Below are 10,136 nucleotides of genomic sequence, written 5' to 3'. Positions count from 1 at the left end.
ATACTATAAGTGTTCTATGTTATTTGGTGAGTGTTTTACTGGGATCTTTTAAAAACACTCCCACTATATCTGCAGCTTTATAAACAAGTTTTCAAGTACATTCACAGCTAAGGACAATTGTGAATCAAAGTTACCCTTGCTTTTGTAAAAATGTAAATTTCTGTATTATTAAGTGGTTTTCAAGATGTCAGTTATTTGGCTTATTTTTTGTTTCAGAGGTTGAGGGAAGTTTAACCTTTCTCCCATACCTCCCTATTTCTCTAAATGCAGTGCTGATATGATCGGGCATTTTTCACCAGTTTGGGGTATAAAAGAAGGTAGTTTTCACCTAGAAAGTACTCTTTCAATTTTTTTCTATCCTCATATTTAGCCTACTGGCCATATTTCAAATTGATACAAATCTCTGTTCCAAATAATAATAATATTGGTGTCTGCCAATGCTGATATTTAAAGAATTAAAATAAGAAAGAACCTTCAAACTGTATTTACATAATTTAATCTGTAAGTCAGAAGTTTCGTCAGCATTTTATGGTACATCAAGTTATGAAAATTACTGAGCAAAACCACTTATTTTAGGCTTCCTGTCGTTAAAATGTAAAACATTTGTTGAATTATTTGATATAACATCTGTTGTTTCCATGCATTGCTTTAGCATCTGTGCTCTATATTCATTTATCCCTTGACTGTAGTTGCTTCACTTTAGCAGTGCGGTAGCAGTGTGACAAATTAATCTCTTTACCTAAATTGATAAATGAAACTATACATAGAGTTATATTTTATTACTGCATTCTGGTATCTATTGTTGGAGAGCCCTGTGTGCTGTAATGTCACAGTTTCTTTACTGAAAGTCAATATTCACATTTATTTTATAGCATGGTACCGTCCTAAGGTTTATAAAAATGAAATGTCATTGTAATAGATGATCTGAAGCGCTGGGTGCATATTTTCATTTTAGTGACAGACTGTCTGCTAGCCTATGAATTATAAGCCAATGTTCTTCAAGATGTTTTGGTAGCCTTTCATTTACATAGCACTGTTTATGCTATGAGAAAAATAGGATGGGTAGCACAGAGCTTGTTTCTCCAAGAGCTTGTTAGAGATTCCTCAATACAAGGTCAGGGCGATAACCTTCATCTCTCTAATGCTCTTTCAGTTGTATCACACTATAGTGCATAAGACTGCAGAAAATAAGAATTGTATGAATAATGATCCCTAAGGCCTTAAGGACCACACAGACTAGCATTTACAGAAGTGATTAAAAACACGTCATTAAATTCTGTGTGTTTTGAGGGAATGCAGTCTACCTACATTCAGAGAAAAAATGAGCAGTAGGGCTGAGGATATTTAGGTAGGCTTTGTGAAGGGATTTAAGTCGAGCCTTGATGGACAGATATGATTTAGATACGAGGAAAGCAATGAAAGAGGCATACCAAACAGGAAAGAGCAACAGCTCAGATGTGAGAATTGTTACAGCTTCTTCAGAGGACAATGATCAGTTTGAGTTAAAGATTGATCCATGTTTGGAAGCCCTGAAAAATAAGATAGGATTGTAGAGAACCTTGAAAAGAAAGATTTCAGAGTAATAGTTAAGAAAAAGCAATTAAACAAAACTTAGCATGATATATTCATATAAACAACATAATTCAGCAAGACATATTTGAAAACAATGAGAAAATCTTAAATTTGAGGGGAAAAGGTAAATTATTACCATTACATGTAATATAATTAGAATAATTGACTAAGATGCCAGAGACCCCTATAATGGCCAAAATGCCCGCAAGTATGAATGAACTTAAGAAGAATTTAATAAGAACTGGCCAGGATAGTCTCCATAGACATTAACAAGTTGGATACGTAGAATGGAGGGAAAGCCAGTACAATATAGTAGTTAGATATATGCACTGGGTTCCAAGCCCAGCCCTGCCAGTTACCAACTCTGAGACTTTAGGCAGATTACCTAATCTTTGTGACTGACTTCTTTCATTTATAAAATGGGGATAGTAATAGTACCTACCTTTGGGACTGAACATTGCTGATTGAAGGCATCTCGCCAGTCTTATTTTTTGAAGCTGGCAGTAAACATACCCATTTGGGTAGGAGTCCTTTGATCTAGAGAGGCCCTGCAGCCTTCCTTTTCTGAGAAGGAAAATTTTGCAATGGGTAGGTATCCTTTGAGCCAGATAGGCCTGCTCTTCTCTATAAGCCCTTCTCTAGGAGATAATTGCCTAATTTTTTTCTCTCTACATTTCTATTCGGCTCACTCCTGAAAGAATGTGTAGGATATTAAACTGCTCTGTAGCTATGCCATGTTTGTAAGCAAGTAGTCTGTGATACTGTTTTTTAGACTTGAGAAAGCTTTTGTTCCAAGGGCTCACTGACCATAACCCCAGCTGCCATTCCATGCCAGTTGGAAGGGGGCTTTCAGGCTTCCCTGCTATATTTGGTTTGTAAACAGGCCCTGTTACAATTTAAATATTTCTCATTATCAGAAATATATTTTACATCATAGCACAGTGCATAAACACAAACTCACATGCATGCATATACATGCATATAAGTGTCATGAAGCTGTATTTACCCTTACCACATATGATACTCTGCTGTTTCTAGTCTATTCTGTCCCTTTCAAAAAAAAATGCTGGTTATGACTCACTAGAATGTCAAAGTGCACTAATGGTTTGAAATTTTAGTTTGAAAACCTGCTTTTATATCTCTTATGGTAGGGGTCCCCATCCCCGGGCTGTGGACCAGTAAGGTCCTGTTAGGAACTGGGCTGCACAGCAGGAGTTGAGCGGAGGGCCAGGGAGCAAAGCTTCATCTGTATTTGCAGCGCTCTCCAGCACGAGCATCACCGCCTCAGTTCCACCTCCGATCATCAGGCATTAGGTTCTCATAGGTCCCTGGTGCCAAAAAGGCTAGGGACTGCTGTCTTATAGTGTTTTGAAGAGCTTATTCTATTTTAGAAATGTCTGAGAGGAAGGATGAATCTTAGCATCAGGAAGACTTAATCCTTGTTTAAACTATGCAGAAAGGTGATGAGGAAGAAGATAGATACCCAAGACCAAAGAATGCCAAGAAACTCAAGAACAAGGCTACTTGGAGTTTCTTTCCTGTAATTGGTAATAGCTGCCTACTGAGAATTGAGTCTCCAAATGAATAGAAACAATTTCTTGACAATGGATTTAATACTCACAATTCCCTCAGTTTAGGAAAATACTGGGCATAGATTTACAATTCCTACTACTACCTTAATACCTACCTACCTATGAAGACACCTGCTCATATGCCACTTTCTCCATCAAGCCTTCTCTGACTCATTCTTGGAACAGATAATATATATAGTGAAGAAAGAGCATGAGCTTTGGAATCATGGAGAACTGGGTTCAAATGTCAACTCTTCCTGCGTGATAATTTGTCAATTACTTAAGCTTAATTCTGTATGGATAAAATGGGGATAATCATAACTTTGCTTACAGAACTGTCCTGAAGATCAAAGGAGATAACATCTGTGAAGACCATTTATTGCTTGCCAAGTAATAGACTTTTAATAAATGTTCATTTCTTTCATTCTTCTTGGTAATTACTGCCCCTTCAGAACATCCAGACACTTTTTTTTAAAAGACATCATCCCTCTCTACTTCATATTGTAGCAACATGCTTATTTTATCCACCCTACAAGATAGGCTCCTTGAAGATAGGGTCCATTGGCCATCCATATTTGTATAATACACAGTATTTAGCAGAAGGTGCTCACAAAATACATGTTGACTTACTAAAGAACATCATCAGAGATAATATGGCCCTGTCAAAAAAAAAAAAAAAAATTCGCTTTTACATACAAATGAATTTGGCAAATATTGGATAAAACTTAACAATAAAAAAGCAGATTATACTAGGAGGCACTGACCACTAGGATTATAAAAGATTTAAGTGATAATTTATTACACCAATGTTCAGAAGTTCACTCGATAAAATGAACAAGAAAGAATATCTAATGCCGAAGACAATATTGCTGTCTTCAAACATGAAGGAACTCAAGCAGCAGCATAGCATGTCACAGACTCAAGAAAAAGTGAGAAAAAAACCCTATGTGTATTGTGTTTGTTTATACATGTACTTAACATATTCAGCAATGAAACCCAATAACTAGAAGAAAAGAATTAAAACTAGGTGATTAACTCTGGTGAGATAATTATTCAACAATATTTATTAGTAGCAGACAATTTTTCTGGTCATTTTTAATATATCCGTGAACAAAACAAATAATCCACCTTACCTTGCCTATGTGAAATTTACATTTCTAGTAAAAAATGGTTTAAATATTTGAATTTTGCTAATACTAAACTATGGAAATTAAGGTTATAGAAGAGAATCTTTTGAGTGTTTTTAAGCCTAGACAAAATAAATGATACAATGTAACTGAAAATTGTGGAGAGAGAACAGAGAAAGCCTGCGAGAGTACTAATATTTTTTTTTTTTTTTTTTTTGGAATGGAAGGTAGGGAACGCATATGATAGTTAAAAACAAAACATAAAACTTTCTTTGCAAAAGAAAGAAAAAAGTTTGTTTAATCTCCTTGACTCTAGCACACAAGAAGTGACAGTTCCCCCAGGCTCCATCAGGAATGGAGAAGGAGAGCAAGAGTGCAGAGATTTCTTTTCCAGGCCCAGGCCTGTGAAAAATGATGGCCAGGTGTTCTTAGCAGGACCCACAGATGGTCTGTGTACCTGGTTAGCCCTCTGGAGTCTGGGAGCATCAGCATCTCTAAGAATTCATTTGTATTCAACCAAGATGGGGAGGGAAATCGATTGTTACTTGTTGAACTGGAAAGGATAAACCCCATGGTCTGAGGGAGCATGTACCATCACTTGGTTTTCCTGGCTGCTGCTCTCAATTGAAACATTGGGTAAAGGCGCAGGGTGTACTGGGAGATGTAAGCTGCTTACATAGCTGCAGCTATTGGCATATATGTGCCCAGGTGCTCAGAGGGAGGTGGCCCAGTTGATGGGTAAGAGCTCCCATCATGAAGGCAGGCTAGAGAGCAATGGGGTGATTCATCCCTAGGGTCAGAACTGAACCTGAAGGCTGCATGAGATATGACTGGTGTTACATCCAAGATGGGTTAGATACTTGTAGAGGAAATGTCTGAGTTACTTCTGATATGAAGACACGAAGATGGAAGATACAGGGACAGTGTAAACTGAGCAAGCATCCTGTTGGGGATGATGTTTTAAGGAGCTGGGTAAAACCCATTCAGAAGAGCTATAGTGAGGTCATAGGTCAATACCATACCATCTATATCTCCAATCCTTGGCCAGGCCCATCCATTTTGCATAAGTTTTTCTTGATTCTGTCATTTCTTTGGACCACCATCAGCAAATTTGCAAAGCAGCAAAATGTTGGGGCTGGTACTCCAGGGAGTGTCTTAACATATTTTTCATTAAAGTGGGTGATGATGGCTTCACACTTTTTTATGGACTCCATCCTTGCAAAGCCAACCCCTTTGCTGATCCTGCTAGTGTCTCCAAGGATTCAAGTGGAGATAACCTGGCCAAAGGGCTTCAGTATTCCTTCCAGTTCTTGCTCATCCATTGACAGTGGGAGGTTTGATATGTATAAATTTGTGGGTTCCTCCTGTTGTTGTGCCATCTGTATCAGTACATCACTGGCTTTCAGTTCTGTTATAGCTTTCTTTATGGCTGAAGTACTGTCATAGTTCACAGAGCCATAGCCTTTGCATTTGTTTGTGGTCTTGTCCAGTATAGCCATAATGGAGACAGTCTTGCCATATGACTGACACAATTTGACATGGTCCTGTTGAATAGTGCCTGGTTGCAATCCCTGGATGTAGAAGTTAGTTTTGCTCAGCTGGTCATTTCCATTGCTCACACTGCTACTATTAGGGGAACCATTGCTTGGACTAAGTGGTGCCTTCTGCTGAGAAAATGACACATTTGGCTTCTTTTTGTTCTTGTTATATCAGAAGTCAAAATCCCAGGTCTGGAAGTCACTGATAGCAGCATTTCTCTTTACTATTAGGGAACTGAAAGAAAGAAGAGGGACAGGGACAGAGACAGGGAAGGAAAGTAGAAGAATAGAGAAAGAGAGGGGTAAGAGGAGGCGGGGGGAAGGGAGAGAAAGGGAGCATGAGTACTAATTTTCATGAATCATCTACCTTTACTGTCTAAAATAAAAATACTAAGAATAACCAGTTTCTGAGAAGTTTTCATAATTTCTTAACCTAGAAAGAGCTCTTTGAAAGTAATATCCCTCATGTTAAAAAAATTTTCTACCTCTTATTCTTTCATTGTATCAAATTCAAGTAAAATTAATTACAATTAGAATATTTCAATTAAAATAGCATCTATTGTAGAGCAGTCAGGATCTGACTAGAAACTGCTTCAATTATTTTCAGTGAGGGAATTTAATGCAGATGATGCCAGAGAGCTCAGTGGGGATGTCCAAGAGAGAACTCAACCCAGAGCTCCAATGACCATGCTCTTATATCTCAAGAAAGAATTCACAGATAAGGTAAATATCAAGCAGAGAAGCACAAGTTTTATCGAAGTCAAAGTACACGCTTAAGAGTTCAGTGAGTTGCACTGAGGATGTCCAGATTATTGGCTTTTCTTCTTGGGGGCAGAGCATGGAGACCTGGTACTCACATAATCTCACTGTCTCCTCCCAATGGTCTCAGTGAGCTCAGTTTCCCATTCTTTCTTCTTTATTTGGTGTGTCTGGAACTGTCATGGCATCACATGCATGATCGGAGCTGTGGGGACTGCTATGCAGATGAGATTATAATGATATTATAATTAGCCAAACAAAAGTCGGGTCAAAGGTGGCAGCAAGACTGCGTAAGACTGGTTTTGGTTTGTTTCACCTTGCTAGGACTGAAACAGGCAAGGAGCTGAAAGTAGCCTGGAGCCACATCCTGAAGGAGAAGAGTACACCCCAAGGCTACGTGTCCTGCCTCACAGGAAATTAGTTACATAGGTAATGGAAGAGCTAAGAAGCCAAATATGACAATGAGGTAACCTGTGATTAGTGTTAAGAATCAGAAGCCACTGAGCCCTTAGGCTGAAGAAACAAAGTAAGAAAGCACTATTACCTGAAAGAGGGTGGGGGACAGAAAAAAACACAACTGTTGTGAAGAATATACCCCTGGATTTTCCCTTTTGTGCCTTCCAGTATCCCATTAATTGACCCCAGATGTCAGCTAACACAGGAGCCAGGGAAATGCAGTCTACAGGGATCAAACCCCCTTGCAGTACTTAATAGAACAGAAGCAGGACAAGGCATCGGCACACAGGCTTGCATTGAATATAGAGTTCCATATGATTTTTATGAAAGTTTTGCTACCTGTCTACCTATGTAGCTGTACAGAAGAAAAAGTTGGACATACTGTTGTGGAGGTGGAAAAATAATTTTTCTTCTATTAAGTTCTGGCTGGACTAATAAATTAACATGAAACAGATTAACAAGAGAAAAAGACCAGATTTATTATGGATGTTCATAAGGAGATTTAATGAGAGTAGGAGACAAAAGGACAGATGGGATAGTTAAGGCTTATGTGCTATCTTGAGCTAAGGAGAGAGGGAGGAGTTTGTGGTTTGGGACTTTAGTGGGAAGGAAGGCAATTCACATGGAAATGGAAAGCAAATGTTTGGTAAATGTTTGTTGAACCATCTTTAACAATGGGACACTGAGAGGACTTGGCTCAAATGGGTCTTGCTGGGTTCCTCCCTGTCTATCACACACTAGTTCATATTAAACTGTAGTTATCTATGATGATATCTCTCTTCCTGGAGCAGGTCTTCTAAATTCTTTTAGGAAATTAGGGGGATGGTCTTTAGTTTTTTCTGAGTCTTTTCTTAAAAATCACCAGCTTGAAATAATATCCCAAAAGGCATATTTTGGGGTGGCAAATTCTGCTCCCCCTTACTGTTCACCTGGCATTAATTTAATAATAGTTATTTATGGATAGACTGATTTTGAGTGATCCTTGCAATTTTATTTTTGTATTTTTTCTACATTGAGATTTTTTTTTAGTTAGATTTAAAATTTTTTTCTACCCTAATCACTGTGTTGCTCACTTGAAACTAATGTGTAATTTAAAAAAATTTTAAATACTATTGGCAAAAAAATCCACATATTTTAATGAGCTGAATTAGAAATGAACATCAGTTTAAAACTATGGTAAATTTAGGCAGAATTATAGAATTACAAACTTTTTCTGTATAATCACCATGTAACAATAGGTTAACCTGCAGTTGACCTGAGTCTACTTAGATAAGTTTAAATTAAGTCTGAGGCTAATTAATTACACACTATATTTTCATAATAACATTTCCCCCATTTCATTGGTAAATATTTCTTTATAAATCTCTAAGAGATAATAGAGTCACAATGCCATTACCACAAAAAATCAATGTCATTGGGGAAAAAAGGTAGGAGGACTTTTCTAGATCAATAAGACTAAAGAGCTATAACAACTAAATGCAGCAGTTGAAGCTTCATTGGGTCAAAATTCAGGGAAAACAGTTCTAAAAGACGTTGGGGACATTTTAATATAGATTGTCTAGAAGACAATAAAATAGAATATTTTCTTAAGTGTAATGATATTTCAGTTAGGAGATGCATGCTGACATAGGGGTAGAATATTATGAAGATAATAGAAGTTTTTTTTTTTTTTTTTTTACACAGTAAAAAATTTTTATATTCAGAATTAACTAGCTGGATTCAGTTTAGATGATCCCAATTTTGTTGGCAACATTCAAAGCTTCATAGTTGGGAGCCATATTGAACATAGGCCATCTTCATCAGGCCTGATCGGAGTACTTACTTTGGCTATGTCAGTGTCCTAGAGCTTCTTCACAGCCTATTTGACCTGGTGCTCATTGGCCTTGACATCCACAACGAACGTAAGCATATTGTTGTCTTCTGTCTTCTTCATGGCTGACTTGGTAGTCAGGGGAACCTGATGATGGCATAGTGGTCAAGCTTATCTCTGAGGGGTGCTCTTATGAGGATATTTGGGTTGCCTTCGGATCCGCAATGTCGTGGGCCATCAGAAGGTGAGTGATGTGCGTATCTTCTTTTTTTGTGGCTCTAGGACGACACCTTTCAGCATTGCTTTCTTTGCTGTCAAAGCTTTGGCTTTGGATTTGGGAGGGGCCAAGGCTTCCTTCTTCACTTTTGGCGCTATCTTTATGAGAAGGATGCTTTGAACAAAAAAATATATAGCTAAATATTAGGCATACAGACATATAGATAAAGCAAATATGGCATCTAATGAATCCAGGTGATGGTGTACTATTATCCCCTTCTTACAACTTTTCTGGTGTTTAAAATACTATATAATAAAAAGTTGGAAAAATTCTAGACAGACTCATTTGCAATAAGAATAAATATAAACAAAATAAATTAAACAGAATCTGCTTTTAGGGACTGAATGTGTTCCCCCAAACTTCACATGTTGCAGCCCTAATCCCCAATGTGATGGTATTTGGAGATGCGACCTTTGGGAGGTAATTAGGATTAGATGAGGTCATGAGGGTGGGATCCTCATGATAGGATCAGTACTCATGAGAAAGGACACCAGAGAAATTATGTGTTCTCTCTTCCTGCACATGTACCCAGGTACAGTTCTGGTAAGTTCTCTTCCTGGCTGCCTTCTCGTAGAGAGCTTTCACAAAAACCTGACCCCCAAATCTCAGACTTCTAGCTTCCAAAACTATGAGAAAATTAATTTCTGTTGTTTAAATCGCCCAGTCTATGGTATTTTGTTATGGCAGTCGGAGCTAATACATCTGGGAATGACTTAATTTTCCTGAGTTACACAGAAAATCCTCAACAGCACTGTGAAGACAAGCTATGAGATCAACTCAACAGAGAAAAGGCGGGCACTTGAGTTCATTGAGCTTCTCACTGAGAGGATAGAGAATGGTTTTTACTTACTTTGTCAGGAATATAGACTCCAAATTGTCAGGGTAGAGTCTGAGCTTTCTAATTTAATATAGGGGGAGGAAGAGTGTTGGTGTTAATCTAACTTTAGCTATCCCATTTATTGTGAATACTTCAATGGAAGGCAATAAAAACAATGGTATAGTCCACTTGCATCCTTGTATAGGGCA

At 37.8% G+C, this 10,136-nt stretch overlaps 1 long non-coding RNA gene and 1 pseudogene across 1 annotated transcript in view; one reads left to right on the top strand and one right to left on the bottom strand.

Annotated features, from left to right (window-relative positions):
* The window catches only part of LOC120591818 (uncharacterized), a 66,763-nt gene that overhangs the window by 1,222 nt on the left and 55,405 nt on the right, over positions 1–10,136 (top strand). The window lies entirely within an intron of this gene.
* On the bottom strand, positions 4,812–6,023 carry LOC120591817 (RNA-binding motif, single-stranded-interacting protein 2-like; annotated as a pseudogene).

Source organism: Pteropus medius, unplaced genomic scaffold (assembly GCF_902729225.1).
Source record: "Pteropus medius unplaced genomic scaffold, Ma_sr-lr_union100, whole genome shotgun sequence".
Lineage (NCBI taxonomy): Eukaryota > Metazoa > Chordata > Mammalia > Chiroptera > Pteropodidae > Pteropus > Pteropus medius.
Note: the sequence above shows the minus strand (reverse complement) of the source record. Positions and strands in the feature narration are given on the sequence as shown.